Genomic DNA, 20,379 nt, shown 5'->3' on the forward strand with positions numbered 1-20,379 from the left:
GTTTTAGGACACTTACCTTTCTCCCAGGGAGCTCATAGGTATGTACACACAATAATACATAATAATCATGTGTCACAGAATGTGACCAGCTTGGGAGGTTGAGGTGGGTGGATCACTTGAGCCCAGGAGTTTGAGACCAGCTTGGGCAATATGGCAAAACCCCATCTCTACAAAAAATACAAAAATTACCCAGGCATGGTGGTGTGCACCTGTGGTCCCAGCTACTTGGGAGGCTGAGGTGGGAGAATCACCTGAGCCCAGGAAGTCAAGGCTGCAATGAGCTGTGATTATACCACTGCACTCCAGTGTGGGTGACAAGGTGAGATCTTGTCTTAAAAACAAACAAACAAAAAAAAAAAAAACGTGACCAGCTATGAATGGCTATACACAAACAGCTATAAACAGGCCGGGCACAGTGGCTCATGCCTGTAATCTGAGCACTTTGGGAGGCCGAGGCGAGCAGATTATGAGGTCAGGAGATTGAGACCATCCTGGCTAACACGGTGAAACCCCGTCTGTACTAAAAAAATACAAAAAAATTAGCTGGGCATGGTGGTGGGCGCCTATAGTCCCAGCTACTTGGGAGGCTAAGGCAGGAGAATGGCGTGAACCCGGGAAGCAGAGCTTGCAGTGAGCCGAGATCGGGCCACTGCTCTCCAGTCTGGGTGACAGAGCGAGACTCTGTCTCAAAAACAAAACAAAACAACCCAAATACAGTCACATTGGGAGTTAGGGCTTCCACCTATGATTTTGGGGGAACACAATTCAGCCCAAATCACCAGCCCTCTTTAATAAGTACAGGGTGGGGAATATTGATTAGTTGCTATAAAGGCACAGGGATAAAAAGTTTATCCTTTAAATATTTTATCGTATAATTGTGTCTTATTTAACAAACTCTTATACAGTATTTATTATAAGTTAGGCACTATTTTAAGAAATGTACAAGTATTAATTCGTGGGGTGAAGGACCTATTTGACGTCAATTTTAATGTTTTTCCCATCCTGCCATCGTAAAGTTGATATACAGGCCGGATGTCTTGCTGGAAGGACGGGGAAGTCCCTGGTAATAACCATTATTATTACATGTATACTCAGGTTCCATGGCCTCTAACTTGTATCCATGAAACCCTGCATGATTGTTACAGGAAATTTATTTGTCACTGTTTGCTATAGAATATTTGTCAGCTCCCTCCAAGGCAGCAACTATGTTTGTCTCCAGAAATTGAATTTGCTCAGCGCCTATATTGTAATTAACCCACTGACCATCACCTCGTGTTCTTGTTATCATTTCCTCCTTCTAAATTTAAATTGCTTAAATACTCTTGCTTCTTAGGAAATATACTTTCAGGTTTTTCTCCCCAGTTACCAGATATTCACTGTAAAAGCGCAGCACCATCTCTATCTTCATTCTCCGTGAGCACAGAAACACACATGCGAACACAGCCACGGGGTGCCCCAGACAAGATGCCGTTTAGAACTAGGCTTCCTTCTGTCCGTTTTCTACCAGCATCCGGAGGCTGGCTCTTCCCGTCCTCTCCCATGATGCTGTCTTCTGCCCATGGCAGGAGCACCACCCCTGTGCCAGTCCTTCTCTGCCCTCCTCTCCAAGTTTATTTCTGCCTGAAACTAGTGCCCCCCCACCGTGCCTTTTCTTTTTCTTTTATTTTTTTAATGTTTGTTTGTTTATTTATTTATTTATTTATTTATTTTGGGACAGAGTCTCCCTCTGTCACCCAGACTGGAGTGCAGTGGCGCGATCTTGGCTCACTGCAGCCTCTGCCTCCTGGGTTCAAGTGATTTTCCTGCCTCAGCCTCCTGAGTAGCTGGGATTACGGGCACGTGCCACCATGCCCGGCTAAATTTTTGTATTTTTAGGAGAGGCAGGGTTTCACCATGTTGGCCGGGATGGTCTCGATCTCCTGACCTCGTGATCTGCCCACCTCGGCCTCCCAAAGTGCTGGCATTACAGGTGCAAGCCACCGCGCCTGGCACGCCGCCTCCCCGCACCACCGTGCCTTTTCTTCTGGTTCTTTGCCTTAACCTCACCGCGGGGAGTCCTGACCAGACTTTTCTGTCGCCTGGGCTTGCAGCCACCTGCCGGATGCTGACCAGTACCAACCAATGCACACCTCCCCGGGGTGGGCCCAGGCGGTCAGTCTCCATGGGTCTCTACTCTAAAACTGCCTGAGAATGCCTGTGAGACGGAGAGCAATTAGAAGATATGACTTTATAGTAGAGTCTTGTCAAGGAAGTGGAGGAAGAAAAAGAAACAATGTAAAAGGAAACAAGTGCTTGTTTGCTTGCTTTTTAGAATCGGACAATGGTCACCAAAGTGCTATGGTGCTTAGATTCTGTGGAATAAATTTAGAAGCATGATATTCACTTTTTGTTTTAAAATATTAATTTTTAGGATACATGGGTGAGTATATCCTTTACAACCATTTAGACATTCTTGAGATAAAAGGAAGTTGGGGCTGCTGTTTAAAAATGTTCAGGGGACTATATAGATTTTCAAAACAAATGGGCCGGGGTTGAAGATGGAGAGGCCGCTGTGGATCCAGTGCAGTGGAGGGCAGTGCAGTCAGCAGGTGCTTAGTGCTCAACAGTGGCCTGCACCTGGGAGGCAGTGTAGACGGGAGCTCAGGGCAGCACCCTGCCTGAGTTGCTGACTTCTTAGACTAGTAGAAAAGGCAACCTTTGTGGATAGCTGACATGGTTTGGGTCTGTGTTCCTGACCAAACCTCTTGTCTAATTGTAATCCCCAGTGTTGGAGGTGGGGCCTGGTAGGAGGTGATTGGATCACAGGGGTGATTTCTCATGAATGGTTCAGTACCATCCACATTGATGCTATTCTCATGATACAGTTCTCACGAGATCTGTGGTTGTTTAAAAGTGTGCAGCACCTTCGCCCACACTCTTGCTGCTCCAGCCATGTGCTGCTCCTGCTCCCCCTTTGCCTTCTGCCATGATTGAAGCTCCCTAAGGCGTCCCCAGAAACAGAAGGGGTCATGCTTCCTGTACAGCCTGCACAACCCTGAGCCAATAATCTCTTCTCTTTTCTTTTTTCTTTTCTTTCTTTCCTTCCTTCCTTCTTTCTCCTTCCTTCCTTCCTTCCTTCCTTCCTTCCTTCCTTCCTTCCTTCCTTCCTTCCTTCCGGGGACAGAGTCTCCCTCCGTCACCTAGGCTGGAGCGCAGTGGCGCGATCTCGGCTCACTGCAACCTTTGCCTCCCGGGTTCAAGTGGTTCTCCTGCCTCAGCCTCCCAAGTAGCTGGGACTACAGGTGCCCGCCACTGCACCCAGCTAATTTTTGTATTTTTGTAGAGATGGGGTTTCACCATGTTGGCCAGGCGGGTCTCAAACTCCTGATCTCAGATGATCTGCCCGCCTCGGCCTCCCAAAGTGCTGGGATTACAGGCGTGAGCCACTGTGCCTGGCCCAGGCCCTCTTCTTTATAAATTACCCAGTCTCAGGTATTTCCTTATAGAAGTGCAAGAATGGACTAATACAATAGTCTTCAGTCCTAAGAGCCCTCTATGTCTGTTCAATAACTCCTGTGAATAAGACAGTATTGTCGATTATTTTAAAATAAGATCTGGGCTCTGTTTCTTCCCAAGGTCGCTGTTAACTGAAGATGTGAGGAGTGCGCTGGCCGCAGCAGCCCAGGTGGCCCCTTGCCTGCCTGGCCAATCAAGGGTGGCATGTGAATGCCACCAGCCAACAAGCACAGGGACCACACAGCGACCTGCTCACTAGCTGTAAATGCCACCATTATGATTGGAATTGTATGTGCCCCAACTCACATGTTGAAGCCCTAGCCTCAGTACCTCAGAATGGGGCTGTGTTTGGAGGTAGGGCCTTTAGAGAGGTGACTCAGTTACATCGAGGCCTTCAGGGTGAGCCCTCCATTCAGTGTGACTGGGGTCCTGAAAAGAAGACAATGTTTGGGCATTCAGAAAGACACAGGACCACAGGCTGTGTGTGCACAGAAGAAAGGCCACGAGAAGGTGACCATCTGCAAGCCACAGAGGGAGACCTCAGGAGAACCGACTCTGCCGGCACCTTCATTGTGAACCTGCAGCCTCCAGAGCTGTGAGAAATACATTTCTGTTGTTTAAGCCTCCCAGTCTGTAGTATGTTGTTATGGCAGCTGGAGTGAACTAGCACAGCCCCTGGAGTTTGGCCAACAAGCACACTGAAGCCATGAGAAGTGAACCATTTGTTTCAGAGAAGTGTAATCAAGCCAAAAAGAAAACAATCTCCCTTAGCACTCAGGGGGAACGCCAACCTTGAGCTGACTGTCATTGTGGAAAACTGGGGCCTTCTTGACTGACCTAACTGGACAGATGGCGATGGAGGAGGAGGCTGTGCTGACACGTTCGGCTGAGCTCCTGCCTGTGCTTCCCAGCAGCTGCCCACACCAGCCACAGGGATCACGCCCAACCTGCCTGGAGCACCGGTGAGACGTACGGAGCCATAAGGAGAGGTGAGCAGTGTCGCAAAGCTGTTCTTGGTTGTCGTTTTTGGGTGGGTGGGTGGGGGTGGCACCAGTGCTGACTTAAAAATACATATATAGGCCAGGCGCAGTGTCTCATGCCTGTAATCCCAACACTTTGGAAGGCTGAGGCGGGCGGATCACGAGGTCAGGAGATCGAGACCATCCTGGCTAACATGGTGAAACCCCATCTCTACTAAAAATACAAAAAATTAGCCGTGTGTGGTGGTGGGCGCCTGTACTCAGGAGGCTGAGGCAGGAAAATAGCTTGAACCTGGGAGGCGGAGGTTGCAGTGAGCCAAGATCGTGCCACTGCACTCCAGCCTGGGCGACAGAGCGAGACTTTGTCTCAAAAAAAAAAAAAAAAATATATATATATATATATACACACACACACACACACACACACACATATGTATAAATACTTTTTTTACTTTAGAAGTTTTAGATTTATATAAAAGTTTCCAAAAGAGCTTACGAGTATAGCACAGAGTTTGCCCACACTCCTCAGGCATTTCTCTTGCTATTAACATCTCATACTACTATGGTACATTTGTCATGACTAATTCACCAGTATTGGTACATCATTATTAGTAACTCAACTCCATACTTTGTTCACATTTCCTTAGTTTTTCCTTAATGTCCCTTTTCTGTTTCAAGATCTTATCCAAATGACCACATTCCATTTAGTGGTCATACCTCCTTATTCTCTTTTGGGCTGTGACATTTTCTCAGCCTAAAATGATGTTTTGATGAGTTTGACAGTTTCGAGAAGTACTGGCCAGACATTTTATAGAATGCCCCTCAATTTGGGTTGGTTTGACATTTTTCTTATAGTTTTTTTCTTGTAGTTAGACTGGGCTTACAGGTTTTGGGAGGAAGACCATAGAGGTGAGGTACCATTCTCCCCACATCATATCAAGGATAGCTCAACATGACTCAATCACTGTTAATGTTGGCCCTGTTCGCCCAGCTGAGGTCATCTTTGCCAGGTTTATCTATGGTAAAACTACTTTTTATCCCCTTTCCTCACTGTACTCTAGAAGAAAGTAACCAAGTACAGCCCAGACACCCTTTGGGCATAACTCAATATCACACTATTTTCTGTTGCTGCTTAAATCGCTCCAGCCATTCATTTGGCCATTGGACGCTCTTTCAGTCGGCGCCTGTGTCCCTTTAACATACTCTCATTATTGTGTGTGTGTGTTTAGCACTTTCTTAATTCCTGGCGTTACCAGATGCTCCAGGCTCATCTCATATATTCTACAATCAGCCATATCTCCAAAGACCCTTATTCCTTTTACAAGAGATCTGGAGGCTGGGTGTGCTTATTGCTACAGGGTGTCACTGCTTCTAGGCTGTTTTAGTAGACTGAGCTAGGAAATAGATGTATGTACACTGACCCAAATATACACATATACCTATAACTACTTCCACATTTACCCATCAGTACATTAAGCTAAACATGAGTTCATTCTGCTGTCTCTGATTCTAATCCATGGCCAAATGTTTCACTGTAGCCTTCCCTTCTTGTTTATCTGCGACCTCCACCTTCAGCAGTGAGAAACCTGGCTCCCGCATCTGCCATACCACCATCCCTTTACTAGTTAATCCAAAATTCAATCCCAGTATGCAAGTACAGTGAGTTCAGAATTGTTAATTTGTGCCCCCACAGGAACATACTTTGCATGATTATTATTATTTTCAATTTTTAATGTGTATTTCATGGTCCAGGTGTGGGTCTGTTTTTGTGAATGCTCCATGTGTACTTGAGAAAAACATGTATTCTGCCACTGTTGACTGGAGTATGTTATAAACTCAATTAGACCAAGTTGATTGACAGTGTTGTTCAGATTATCTATATTCTTACTTATTTGCTGCCTGTTTGATCTATCAATTATTGACAAAGGACTGTTGAAGGCTTTGATTATAATAGTGGGTTTACCTAATTCTCTTTTCAGTTTTATCAGTTTTTACCTGACATATTTTGATGCCCTACTATTTTATAATTATCTAATGGTCCTTTTTATCTTTCATAATCTTCCTTGTTCTAAAGTCAGCTTTAGGCTGGGCGCATTGGCTCATGCCAATAATCCCAGCACTTGGGAGCCCTAGGTGGGTGGATCACCTGAGGTCAGGAGTTCAAGACCAGCCTGGCCAACATGGTGAAACCTTGTCTCTACTAAAAATACAAAAATTAGCCAGGCATAGTGGTGCATGCCTGTAGTCCCAGGTACTCGGGAGGCTGAGGCAGGAGAATTGCTTGAACCCGCAAGGAGGAAGTTGTAGTGAGCTGAGATCGCACCACTGCACTCCAGGCTGGGCGACAGACTGAGACTCTGTCTCAAAAATAAAAGAAGTCAACTTTGTCTGAAATTAATATAGCTACTCCATTTTCTCTTGCTTAGTGTTAGCATTGTATATCTTTCGCTGTACTTTTACTTTTCACATGTCTGTGTCAGGATATTTCATGTGTGTTTCTTATAGACAGCATGTAGATGGGTCTTTTACATTTAAAAAAATCCAATCACATATGACTTTCTTTTATCGGGTGTTCACATTTAAATTAATTGTTGATATAGTTGGAGTAAATCTACCATTTTGTTAAGTATATATATTCACTGCATTTGCTCTTTGTAGCCTTTCCTTCTCTTTTCTGCCTTCTCTGGTTTTAAGTATCTTATATGATTACATTTTAGCTCTATCTTAACACATCATTAACACTCCTTAAAAATGTTTTTTAGTGGTTTCCCTAGGATTGACAACATACATTTTAAAATTGTCTACGACCACCTTCAAACCACATTATCTGTGGATTGCAGCTACTTTACAGCAGGGTTGTCCAATTCTTCCCTCCTGTGCCTGATGACATTACAGTTATTCGTGTCACTTATCCATGGGCTATAAACCAACACATTGTTACTATTGTTGTTTTAAGCAGACAATTATCTTTTAGATCAATAAAGAATAATAAAAATAAAACTATTTATTTTACCCCAATTTATTCCTTTTCTTGGGCTCCATCTTTCTTTATGTAGATCCAAGTATATGACCTTATATTATTTTTCTTCTGTCTAAATAATTCATTTTAATATTTCTCTTTTTTTGAGATGGAATCTCATTCTGTCACCCAAACCAGAGTGCAGTGGCACGATCTCAGCTCACTGCAATATCCGTCTCCCTGGTTCAAGCAATTCTTCTGCCTCACCCTCCTGAGTAGCTGGGATGACAGGTGCACGCCACCACACCAGGCTAATTTTTGTATTTTTAGTGGAAATGGGGTTTCACCATGTTGGCCAGGCTGGTCTCAAACTCCTGACCTCAAGTGATCTACCCACCTCAGCCTCCCAAAGTATTGGGATTACAGGCATGAGCCACTGCGCCCAGTTTCATTTTAATATTTCTTTCATGGTTTCTGATGAGAAGTTTATTATAATTCTTATTCTTGATCTTTTGTGGTTAAGGTGTCCACCCTCAATAACTTCTGGCTTACTTTAAAATTTTCTGTCTTTGGTTTCTGCAATTTGGATATTACCGAATCCAGAATCCCACACACACATGTCCAGGGTGTGTGTGTGTGGGTGGGGGGTGTTTGATGTTCTCTGAAGTTCTTAGATCCGTGGTTTTTTGCCTATCATTAATTTTGGAAAGTTCTCAGCCATTATTTCTTCAAAACTCTTTTTTTTTTTTGGAGATGGAGTCTTGCTGTGTCGCCCAGGCTGGAGTGCAGTGGCGAGATCTCGCCTCACTGCAAGCTCTGCCTCCCGGGTTCACGCCATTCTCCTGCCTCAGCCTCCCGAGTAGCTGAGACTAAGGCGCCCGCCACCACGCCCGGCTAATTTTTTGTATTTTTAGTAGAGACGGGGTTTCACCATGTTAGCTAGGATGGTCTCGATCTCCTGACTTTGTGATCCGCCCGCCTCGGCCTCCCAAAGTGCTGGGATTACAGGCGTGAGAGACCCCACCCAGCCCAAAACTCTTTATATGCCTAATATAGTTTGGCTTTGTGGCCCCACACAAATCTCATCTCAAATTGTAATCCCCACATGACAGGGGAGGGCCTGGTGGGAGGTGATTGGATCATGGGGGCAGTTTCCCCCGTGCTGTTCCCGTCATAGAGTTCTCACATTCTGTTTGTTTGATAAGTGGGTGGCTCTTCCCTCTTTCTCTCTCTCCTGCTGCCATATAAGATGTGCCTGCTTTCCCTTTGCCTTCTGCCGTGGCTGTAAGTTTCCTGAAGCCTCCCAACCCTGTAGAAGTGTGAGTCAATTAAACCTCTTTTCCTTGTAAATTACCCAGTCTTAGGTAGCTTTTGTTTGTTTGTTTGAGACGGAGTCTCCCTCTGTTGCCCAGGCTGGAGTGCAGTGGCGTGATCTCAGCTCACTGCAAGCTCTGCCTCCCGGGTTCACGCCATTCTCCTGCCTCAGCCTCCCGAGTAGCTGGGACTGCAGGCACCCGCCACCGCACCTGGCTAATTTTTGTATTTTTAGTAGAAATGAGGTTTCGCCTTGTTAGCCAGGATGGTCTTGATCTCCTGACCTGGTGATCTGCCCGCCTCAGCCTCCCAAAGTGCTGGGATTACAGGCGTGAGCCACCGTGCCCGGCCAGTCTTAGGTAGTTCTTTATAGCAATGTGAGAATAGACTAATACAGTCCCATTTTCTCTTTCTGCTCCTTCTGGTAATTGCATATATGTTACACTTTTTGATCTGTCTCACAGTTTGGATGCTGTATTCTTCTCTGCTCCTCCCTGCACCCACCTACCCAGTTAATTTTCTCTTTGCATTTCAATTTGGGAAGTTTCAATTCTCTGTCTTCATACTCACTGATTTTTTTTGCTTTCTTTTTTATTGTGGTGTAATATACATGACATAAAATTTACCATTTTAACCACTTATATGTGTACAATTGAGTGGCATTAGGTACATTCACAATATTGAAGCTGAATTTGCAAAGATTATGAGAGCACAAGAAGTCTAGCATGGCTGACTCCATCTTGCTTCTAGCCTCACAGGCTGGCTGTCCTTACTCATTTCTGGGTGTAGGCCAGGCTAACCGTGGGAAGAATTTAATTTATAGTTTAACTTTGAAGCAAGGATGATAACAGTCCCTCCCTAAAACTAACCTTCTCTTTGCTCAGGGATCTAAAACCACCTTTTTATGACTATTGAAAGAGACCACAAGATTAGGATTATGAGAGCAGCCTGAATTCTGCTAAGATGTAGGCATAACTTGCCTTTCTGTAGTCATTTACTGTGCTGGAGGTCACAAGATTTATAATGTTCCCAATTGCTCCTATAGATAACATCATTATTGTAGAGCCTAAGATTGGCCTTTTGTACTGTTTTTCAGACTTCTGCATTCTGGTGACCAACTGACTCCACCTGGACCTGTGATTCCTGACTCAACAGGTCCTGTGGCCCCACCCAGAAGTTGACTTAGCACATGAGGACCATTTTCCACATCCCTACGACTTCATCCCCAGTCAGCATCACCCATTCCCTAGCCCCCGCCTGCCAATTTACCCATAACAACTCTAGCCTCTGAATTCTCAGGGAGGTTGATTTGAGTAATAAACTCCATCTTCCAATTGGCTAGCCCTGTGTTAATTAAACTCTTTTTTTAATTATTTATTTTATTTTTGCTGCAAAACCTTGCTGTTCTCAGTGCATTGGCTTTTCCAGGCAGTGGACAAGATGAACCTGTGGGTGATTGCAATATTGTCAAACTATCACCACTATCCAGTTCCAGAACTTTTTCATCACCCCAAACAGAAACTCTATACCGATTAAAAAGTCACTCTATTCTGCCCTCCCCACTAGCCTCTGGTAACCACTATTCTACTTTCTGTCTGTATGAAGTTGCCTATTCTAGGTACCTCATGTAAATGGAATCATGCATTTGTCCTTTAATGCCTAGCATAACATCTTCAAGGTTCAGCCATGTTCTAGCATATATCAGAATTGCATTCTTTTTTATTCCATTGAGTGCTTATATCACATTTTATTTACCCTTTTTTGTGTCGAAGACCATTTGGGTTGTTTCCACCTTTTATCTATTGTGATTAATGCTGCAGTGAAGAATGGAGTATAAATATCTTTGTTGAGTCTCCACTTTCATTTCTTTTAAGAATATACTTAGGGATAGAATAGATGAGGTTTTTTCTATGTTTATGGTATAGTATTGTATATTTTCTATGTCCAAGATTATGGTAATTTCTTTTTTTTTTTTTTTTTTTTTTTGAGACAGAGTCTCTCTCTGTTGACCAGGCTAGAGTGCAGTGGCACCATCTTGGCTCACTGCAACCTCCGCCTCCCAGGTTCAAGCAATTCTGCCTCAGCCTCCCAAATAGCTGGGACTATAGGCACATGCCACCACGCCTCGCTAATTTTTTTTTTTTTTTTTTGTATTTTAATAGAGACAGGGTTTCACCATGTTGCCCAGGCTGGTCTCGAACTCCTGAGCTCAGGCAATCGCCTCGGCCTCCCAAAGTGACAGGATTACAGGCATGAGCCACCGCGCCCGGCTGATTATGATAATTTCTATGTTTCATTTTTGAGAAACTGCTAAGCTGATTTCCACAGTGGCTGCACCATTTTACCTTCCCAACAGGAATGAACAAGTGTTCCTATCTTTCCATATCCTTGCCAACAATTATTTTCCATTTTTTATTCCAACAGTCATCCTACTGGGTGTGAAGTGGTACCTCATTGTGGGTTTTGTTTGTTTGTTTTTTGAGAAGGAGTCTCACTCTGTCGCCCAGGCTGGAGTGCAATGGCATGATCTCTGCTCACTGCAACCTCCGCCTGCTGGGTTCAAGCAATTCTTCTCCCTCAGCCTCCCGAGTAGCTGGGACTACAGGCGTGCACCACCACGCCTGGCTAATTTTTGTATTTTTAGTAGAGACAGTTTCACCATATTTGCCAGGCTGGTCTCGAACTCCTGACCTTGTGATCTGCCCACCTCGGCCTCCCAAAGTGCTGGGATTACAGGCGTGAGCCACCGCGCCCAGCCCTCATTGTGGTTTTGATTTGCATTTCCCTAGTAATCAGGGATAAGCAAATAAGCATGTTTTCATGTGCTTATTTGGCATTTGTGTGTCTCCTTTGAAGAAATGTCTATTCAAGGCTTTGTCTATTTTTTAAAGTTGAATTATTCGTCTTTTTGTTGTTGAGTTGCAGTAATTCTTTACATATCCTGAATATTAATTTCTTATGAGATTCGTGAAGTGCAAATATTTTTTCCCATCCTTTAGGTTGTCTTTTCACCTTCTTGATAGTGTCCTTTGATGCACAAAAGTTTTTAATCTTGATGAAATTCAATAACTGTTTTGTTTTACTGTTGCTTATATTTTTGGTGTCATATACAAAAAATCATGGCAAAATCCAACATCATAAACATTTCCCTCTCTGTTGTCTTCTAAGATATTTATAGTTTTGGTTCTTATGTTTAAGTCTTAGTTCCATTTTGAGTTAATTTTTGTATATGGCATAAATTAAGGGTCCAACTTCATACTTTTCATGCAGATATCCAATTTTCCCAGCATCATTTGTTGAAAAGATGGCCCTTTCCCCATTCAATGGTTTTGGCAACCTTGTCAAACATCAACTGACTATAAATTGAGGGCCACTATGTCTGTCCTTATGCCAGTAACACCCTGGTTTTGTTATAATCTGTCATTTTGTTTATAATTATCAAAGTCTTATGATCACACACAATTTCTAAATTAATGTATATCTTCTCTACTTTAATCCTTCTAATACATTGACAAAAGCACCATTACCAATCACACGTACACAGTACTTCTACAGTTTTATGTGCTTGAATCATTTAAAGGCAATCCTAAATTATAACTTAGTCAGACTTAGATAGCAAAGAATTCAAAAGTAAATTTTACCTTACTACTATTTCTTGTTACACTGATTTTCAGAAGCATCTGACTTTATAGATCATCTATAAAATTTGAGAAGTGTTTTAACTATTCTTTATTTGATATTACACATAAAATGCATTTCAATTAGTAAAAGGCAGCATTTTAGATCCAGGGAATTCTAATTGGATTGGCATAGTTAAGACCAAAAATATAAAGTAGACATTGCTGTCTTATCTTCAGCCCTTGCCTTTAACAGGGTAATGAACACAAATTAAAACATAGGTGAGTCTTGCTTGGTTCTGAGACAGTATTTAAATATATTCATAAAGACAGTTATAGAAATCTAAATATAAAACCAACCCCCAATATGTTTTGAGATGGCATTCACCACCTTTATGAAAAGTTGAATGTTACTAATGAAGTCCAATCATATCTTCAGAAGGGGAAAACAGTGATAACATTTACTGAATTGAAATTACTATCAAAGTTCAAAAAAACAGTCATATTCATTTAACCACAAGCTAGTGTGACTTAAATCAGGACTGTCCAACAAAAAAGGCCTGCCACTCATTCATGATCTAAATTCTGGTGTATGAGATCAATTAAATTTTGGTGCACATGAAGTTATGAGACCTTTGTTTTGTAATAAATAAAGGCAGTGGCCAATTATTACTCATTAGTGGCTTTTTTGAGATAAGTTATCAAGTCTGTTCTTTCTACCTTCTTGTTAATGCCAGTGAAGACTGTTTTTGTTCCAAGGATGTAATTCTCTGGATTCTTCAAATACTCCACCGGTGTCTCCTCTCCCCAGGTGATGCTGTGTTCTGTTGGCGTCTGTGTAAGAGGATCCAATGGCCTGACCTGGCTGCTGTCCAGAGCCCATGGAGTTCTGGCCCAGTCTGTGCTTGCCTCTTTTTTCCACAGTGTGGCACCGGGTACCCTTGTGAACAAAATCTTCTTGCCTTTTACTACGTTACACCTGTTAAATTCTCTCCTTTATCACTCACACTGTGAAGATTCCCGCTTGGAAGCTGGCTAATGCTTCTCTTAATAGCACCCTGTTGTGATTACATAGCTTTATAGTAAGTTTTCACATCCGCAAGTGTGAGTCCTCCAGCTTTGTCCACACTTGTGGTCATTTTGGCTATTTGGGATCCCTTGAGATTCCATATGAATTTTGGGATGAGTTTTTCTATTTCTGGATAAAAAATCCATTGGGACTTTTATGGGGATTGCATTCAATCACTTTAGTTAGCATTGTTATTTAACAATATTAGTCTTCCAGTACATGAATGTGGGATATCTTTCACTTATTTATGTCTTTTAAATTTCTTTTAGCAGGCCAGGCACGGTGGCTCACGCCTGTAATCCCAGCACTTTGGGAGGCCCAGGCGGGCGGATCACGAGGTCAGGAGATGGAGAACATCCTGGCTAACACGGGGAAACCCGGTCTCCACTAAAAATACAAAAAATTAGCTGGGCGTGGTGGCGGGCGCCTGTAGTCCCAGCTACTCAGGAGGCTGAGGCAGGAGAATGGCGTGAACCCGGGAGGCGGAGCTTGCAGTGAGCCGAGATGGCGCCACTGCACTCCAGTCTGGGCGACAGAGCGCGACTCCATCTCAAAAAAAAAAGAAAAAAAAAAAAAAGAAATTTCTTTTAGCAATGCTTTATAGTTTTTTGTTTGTTTGTTTGAGATGGAGTTTCGCTCTTGTTGCCCAGGCTGGAGTTCAATGGTGTGATTTCAGTTCGCTGCAACCTCCGCCTCCTGGGTTCAAACGATTTTCTTGTCTCAGCCTCCCAAATTGCTGGGATTATAGGCATGCACCACACCACCACGCCTAGCTAATTTTGTATTTTTAGTAGAGACGGGGTTTCTCCATGTTGGTCAGGCTGGTCTCAAACTCCTGCTTCGGGTTATCCGCCCGCCTCAGCCTCCGGAAGTGCTGGGATTATAGGCGTGAGCCACCGCGCCTTGCCTGTTTCATAGTTCTGTTTTCTTTTGTGTTTTTGAGACGGAGTCTCTCTCTGTCGCCCAGGCTGGAGTGCAGTGGCGCCATCTCGGCTCATTGCAAGCTCCACCTCCCAGATTCAGGCCATTCTCCTGCCTCAGCCTCCTGAGTAGCTGGGACTACAGGCCCCCGCCACAACGCCCGGCTTTTTGTATTTTTAGTAGAGACGGGGTTTCACTGTGTTAGCTAGGATGGTCTCGATCTCCTGACCTCGTGATCCGCTCGCCTCGGCCTCCCAAAGTGCTGGGATTACAGGCATGAGCCACTGCACCCAGCCCATGTTTTATAGTTTTTAGTGTACAATTATTTCACCTGTTTGGTTAAATTTATTCCTAAGTACTTTTTAACGCTATTATAAATGGAATGTATTTGTTAATTTCCTTTTTGTATCATTCATTGCTAGTGTATAGAAATGCAAATGATTTTTGAGTGTTGATTTTGTATCTTGCAATTCCATTAAACGAATTTATTAGCTCTAATAGTTTTTTGGGGAGTCTTTAGGGTTTTCTACGTATAAAATCATGTCATCTGAGAACAGAAATAGGTTTACTTCTTCCTTTCTGATTTAGATGTATTGTATTTCTTTCTTTTGCCTCTTTGCTCTGGCTCTTCCAATACTATGTCGAGTGTAAGTAGTGAATGTGGGCATTCTTGTTTTATGCCTTATCTTAGGGAATAGCTTTCAGTCTTTCACTGTTGAGAGTGATGTTAGCTGTGGATTTTTCAGAAATTCCTTTTATCATGGTGAAGAAGTTTACTTCTATTCCTGGTACGTTATTTTTTTAAATCATGAAAGGGTGTTAGACTTTGTCAAATGTTTTTCTGCTTTTGAAATAATCATGTGATTTTGCTCGTTCATCCTATTGGAGTGATGTATTACATAGTTTGATTTTTGGATGTTGAATCATCCTTGCACTTCAAGAATAAAACTCACTTGGTTGTGGTGTGTAATCCTTTTAATATATTGCTGAGTATGCTTTGCTGGTATTTTGTTGATGATTTTTGCATCTACGTACTCTTTTTTTTTTTTTGATACAGAGTTTCACTCTGTTGCTCAGGTTGGAGTGCAGTGGCGTGATCTCGGCTCACTGCAACCTCTGCCTCCTGGGTTCAAGCGAGTCTCCTGCCTCAGCCTCCTGAGTAGCTGGGATTACAGGTGCCCACCACCATGCCCAGCTAATTTTTTTTAGTAGAGACAGGGTTTCACCATGTTGGTCAGACTGGTCTCGAACTTTTGTCCTCGTGATCTGCCCACCTCGGCCTCCCAAAATGCTGGGATTACAAGCATGAGCCACCATGCCTGGCCTGAATCTATGTATTCTTAAGGAATATTAGTGTGTAGTTTTCTTGTAGTGGTTTTGTCTGGCTTTGGTATCAGGGTAATTCTGGTCTCATGAAATGAATTAGGAAGTATTCCTCTTTAATTTTTTTGGAGAGATTGAGAAGAATTGCTGCTAAATCTTTAAAGGTTTGGTGGAATTCACCAGTGAACTCATCTTGCCCTGGGCTTTCTTTGTTGGGAGACTGGATTACTGATCTAGTCTCCTTACTCATTATACGTTTATTCAGATTTTCGATTTTATCATTATTCCTTTTCTTTTGTTTTTGTTTTTGTTTTTGAGACAGAGTCTCACTCTGTTGCCCAGGCTGGAGTGCAGTGGCACAATCTCAGCTCACTGCAACTTCCACTTCCTGGGTTCAAGCAATTCTCCTGCCTCAGTCTCCCAAGCAGCTGGGATTACAGGTGCACACCACCATGGCTGGCTAATTTTTGTAGTTTTTAGTAGAGATGGGGTTTCGCCATGTCGCCCAGGTTGGTCTCAATCTCCTGGGCTCAAGTGATCTGCCTGCCTCGGTCTCCCAAAGTGCTGGGATTACAGGCATGAGCCACCACGCCTGGCTCATGAGTCACTTTTGATAGATGTGCGCTCTAAGAATCTGTCCATTCCATCAAGTTATCCAATTTGTTGGCATATAAATGTTTGTAACATTCTTCTATAATTCATTCTATTTTGGTAAAATTGGTGTTAATGTCTCCACTATTTCTAATTTTAGTGATTTGAGTCTTCTTTTATTCTGAGTCAATCTAGCTGAAGGTTTGTCAATTTAGTCTTTTCAAAGTACCAACTTTTGGTTTTGAAGATTTTCTCTATTGTTTTTCTATTGTCTATCTTATTTATCTCCACTTTAATTCTTATTATTTTTTTCCTCTGCTGGCTTTGGGTTAGTTTTCTTTTTCTAGTTCCTTAGGGTGTAAAGTTGGGTTATTAATTTGAGATTTCTTCTTTTTTTAATGTATGCATTACGGCTATGAATTTCCCTCCTAACAGTGCTTTGTCTGCCTCCCAGGTTTTGGTATGTTGTGTTTTCATTTTCATTCATTTCAAGGCATTTTTAATAAAGCTCACTGGTCCCTTACTCACCCATGTCATGGGTACTGATGAGCCCATGAAAGTAATTACTCATTCCTAAGACAGTGCTTTGGATTTCTAACATTTCCTTTTTATTTTTCTTGGAATTCTGTCAGCTTACATTACCCATCTGTTCTTGTAACTTGTCTACTTTTTCCATTAAAGCTTGTACCATATTAATGATAGTTATTTTATATTCCATCTAATAATTCCAACATCTGTGTCATATATGAATCAGCTTCTAATGATTTGTCTCTTTAGGCTTTGGTTTTTCTTGCTTTTAACAGGCTTTGTAATTTTTTTGTCTAAAGCCAGACATGTTGTACATATTGGGCCATAGGCACTGAGGTCAATAGGCTTTCAATGTTAGGGTTTATTAATCTGGCTAGGAGTTGTAATATTTGTCATAGCTTTAGGCCACCAGCTGCTTCAAATCATTCTAATGGGCTTACTTTTTCTTCTTGGTTGTCTCTGTGGCTTCCTTTCATTCTGGTCCTCAGAGAGAGAGTTTGTCTCTTATCTCTGTTAGCTGTAACCCACTGTTATTACTGGCGCCTTGTTAGTGTGGTGGCACCATGTGCTGGCAAGTGGGGAGAGGGGTGTTCCCTTGTCTTCTTTTTTTTTTTTTTTTTGAGATGGAGTCTTGCTGTATTGCCCAGGCTGGAGTGCAGTGGAGCGATCTCGGCTCACTGCAAACTCCGCCTCCTGGGTTCACGCCATTCTCCTGCCTCAGCCTCCTGAGTAGCTGGGACTACAGGCGCCCGCTACAATGCCCGGCTTTTTGTATTTTTAGTAGAGACGGGGTTTCACCGTGTTAGCCAGGATGGTCTCGATCTCCTGACCTCGTGATCCGCCCGTCTCGGCCTCCCAAAGTGCTGGGATTACAGGTGTGAGCCACTGCGCCCAGCCTCCCTTGTCTTCTAACCTCCAATCAGGCCTCATTCTTTTAGTTTCTGTGCCTTGGCCTCAGGGTGGGGCTAATCCTTCATAGCCCTGGTCCCTTCCCTGGCCAGTGTTTCCTGCTTGCTTTCTTGAAGTCCTCTCCCTTGTTGACTATCGCTTTATTTTCCCTTAGTTGAGACCTGAAGGATGGAGAGGACTGGAGTGGGATAGAACCCCTTTAGCTTGAAAAGGTTTCAGAATAGCCCTCAGGGAAGCCTTTGTTAAGGAGAAGTTTGGAGGATCCTCTTCGGCCGGGCGCAGTGGCTCACGCCTGTAATCCCAGCACTCTGGGAGGCCGAGGCAGGCGGATCACGAGGTCAGGAGATCGAGACCATCCTGGCTAACAAGGTGAAAGCCCATCTCTACTAAAAATACAAAAATTAGCTGGGTGTGGTGGCGGGCGCCTGTAGTCCCAGCTACTCGGGAGGCTGAGGCAGTAGAATGGCGTGAACCCGGGAGGTGGAGCTTGCAGTGAGCCGAGATCACGCCATTGCACTCCAGCCTGGGCGACAAAGCGAGACTCCGTCTCAAAAAAAAAAAAAAAAAAAAAAAAAAAAAAAAGAGGACCCTGTTCCCCCACCTCCCTTTGCAGGGGTAGGGGTGGAAGGAAGGGTCTTTGTTTGATCCTCACTGAAAATGTGGAGTGGTTCCTGGAGGAAAAGCCTCTGACACTGGACCCCTTTTACTGCCCATCCCCCAGCTTCTTCAGCCTGCAACAATGTGTCAACATTGTAATTTCAGTGTTTCTACCAGCTTTGGGTATCTGGAGACTTTTGCTCCCAACCACAGGCCTTGGTTGTTGAATTTCTCTGGATGGTCTGTCTCTCCAGGTTTCTGGAAGGTTGTTTGCCCTGGGACTTCATTTTTCAGAGGGGTCAAGAAAAAAAGCTGGTGTGTCCAGCTTTTTCTTGTTGAAGGATGAGAATGGCCACTTCCAAAGCCTTTACATGTAATAATAAAAAACAACATCTCCCCTCCCAAAGGCAGGGTGTGTGATGTTCGTATAGGCCTGCGGTCCAGGCATCTACGCCAGGGCCCCAAAACAGTGGTCAGTGGGTGGGAGGTGGAGGCAAGAGGCGCTCTTCATTAAAAAAAAAAAAAAATGCATCTTTTCTTCGACAAGTCAGTTTCATTTTTACAATCTCGAAGAGGACTTTAGTGGTAAACACTCCAGGAATGAAGGAGTGAGTGCAGCATTATTTTAACAGCAAATGGGAAGTAACTTGAATGTCCATCAACAGGGGAGTGTTTAAATTAACTGCTCCCTCCAGGAGAGCAGCTGTGCAGAAGGATGGGGGAGCTGCCCACTGCGGTGCCTGCTAAGCTAGGGAGGATGTCCTGGGCAGTAAAAATTCATTAAAGTTCACGTGTTGTAAACTAAAAATAAAATCCTAAGCCCCCCACTGACTGAACGGAATCTGCTTGGCCAAGGGGACTCCAGAAAACCCATAAAATCTAAATTATCAGCCATGATAAGAAGGGAGGGCAGACACACCTCTTTATACCCCCTCCCTTTTGGAGTTTCGGTACAACTGACCAGCATTAATGTTGAAACAGAAACCATAAAACTGACAGAAGAGACTTTTTTTTTTTTTTTGAGACAGGGTCTCACTCTGTCCCCTAGGCTGGAGTTCAGTGGCATGATCATGGCTCATTGCAGCCTCAACTTCCTGGGCTCAAGTGATCCTCCCACCTCAGCCTCCCAAGTAGCTGGGACCACAGGTGAGAGCCACTATGCCCGGCTAATTTTTGTATTTTTTGTAGAGATGGGGTTTCGCCATATTGTCCAGGCTGGTCTCAAACTCCTGGACTCAAGCAATCTTCCTGCCTTGGCCTCACAAAATGCTAGAATTACAGGTGTGAACCACTGCACCAGCCAAAACAGACTCTTTGGGGCAATAAGATGCCAAATTATAAGCAAGACCTAAGGCCATGCAAGGCCAGGGTTAAGTCAGCCTGCAGGCCAGCAATCTTGCTACATAGATAGCATTCTTACTTGAACTGAAAACTTTCCTTTCTGCTGACTCAAAGTTTTACACAGAGCCTGCCTCCTTTCACCAATTGCAAATTAAAGAATCTCTAAAGCCACCTATAACCTGTAAGCCCTCCCTCCCACTTCAAGACATCCCACCTTTTTGGGCTGGACCAATGTATACTCCCCTGATTGATTTATATCTCCCCTCCCTTTTTTTCATGTTTTATTATTTTAGGTAGATTTTTCAGGCAAGTATGATTTATGTCTTTGCCTGTAATCACTGCCTCCCTAAAATGCATAAAACCAAACTGTAATCCAACTGCTTCAGGCCCACTGACTCCAGACTTCTTGGGTTTCTGTTTTCCTGGGCCCGCAGTCACTCATATTGGCTCAGGGTAAGCCTCTTGAAGATATTCCACAGAATATGGTTTCTCCGTTAACAGTATGTATGTCACGGGAATGCAAAGAGTCTGACGTCTCCCACCAGGGCTGGAGAAAAGGAGGGAAGGGGCCTGTGCATTGGGGCTGTTTGGATTGGGTGTAGTCACTGTTGTGAAAACACAATCCCAGGTGGCCCTGGCTCTGGACTGAGCTCCTGCCCCAGATCCCAACAGACCAGACCAAACCCCAATGCAGTCACTCGTGCTAAATGCCACATCACCAAACTGAAACTTTAA

At 43.6% G+C, this 20,379-nt stretch overlaps 1 long non-coding RNA gene across 1 annotated transcript; it reads left to right on the forward strand.

Annotated features, from left to right (window-relative positions):
• Window positions 1–3,641: 3,641 nt before the first annotated feature.
• Window positions 3,642–10,082, forward strand: LOC112208374 (uncharacterized). The gene is made up of 2 exons (XR_002942793.2): window positions 3,642–4,484; window positions 9,845–10,082. It is a non-coding gene; the product is annotated as an uncharacterized LOC112208374 (long non-coding RNA).
• Window positions 10,083–20,379: the final 10,297 nt, after the last annotated feature.

The sequence above is a fragment of the Pan troglodytes genome, chromosome 13 (genome assembly GCF_028858775.2).
Source record: "Pan troglodytes isolate AG18354 chromosome 13, NHGRI_mPanTro3-v2.0_pri, whole genome shotgun sequence".
NCBI lineage: Eukaryota > Metazoa > Chordata > Mammalia > Primates > Hominidae > Pan > Pan troglodytes.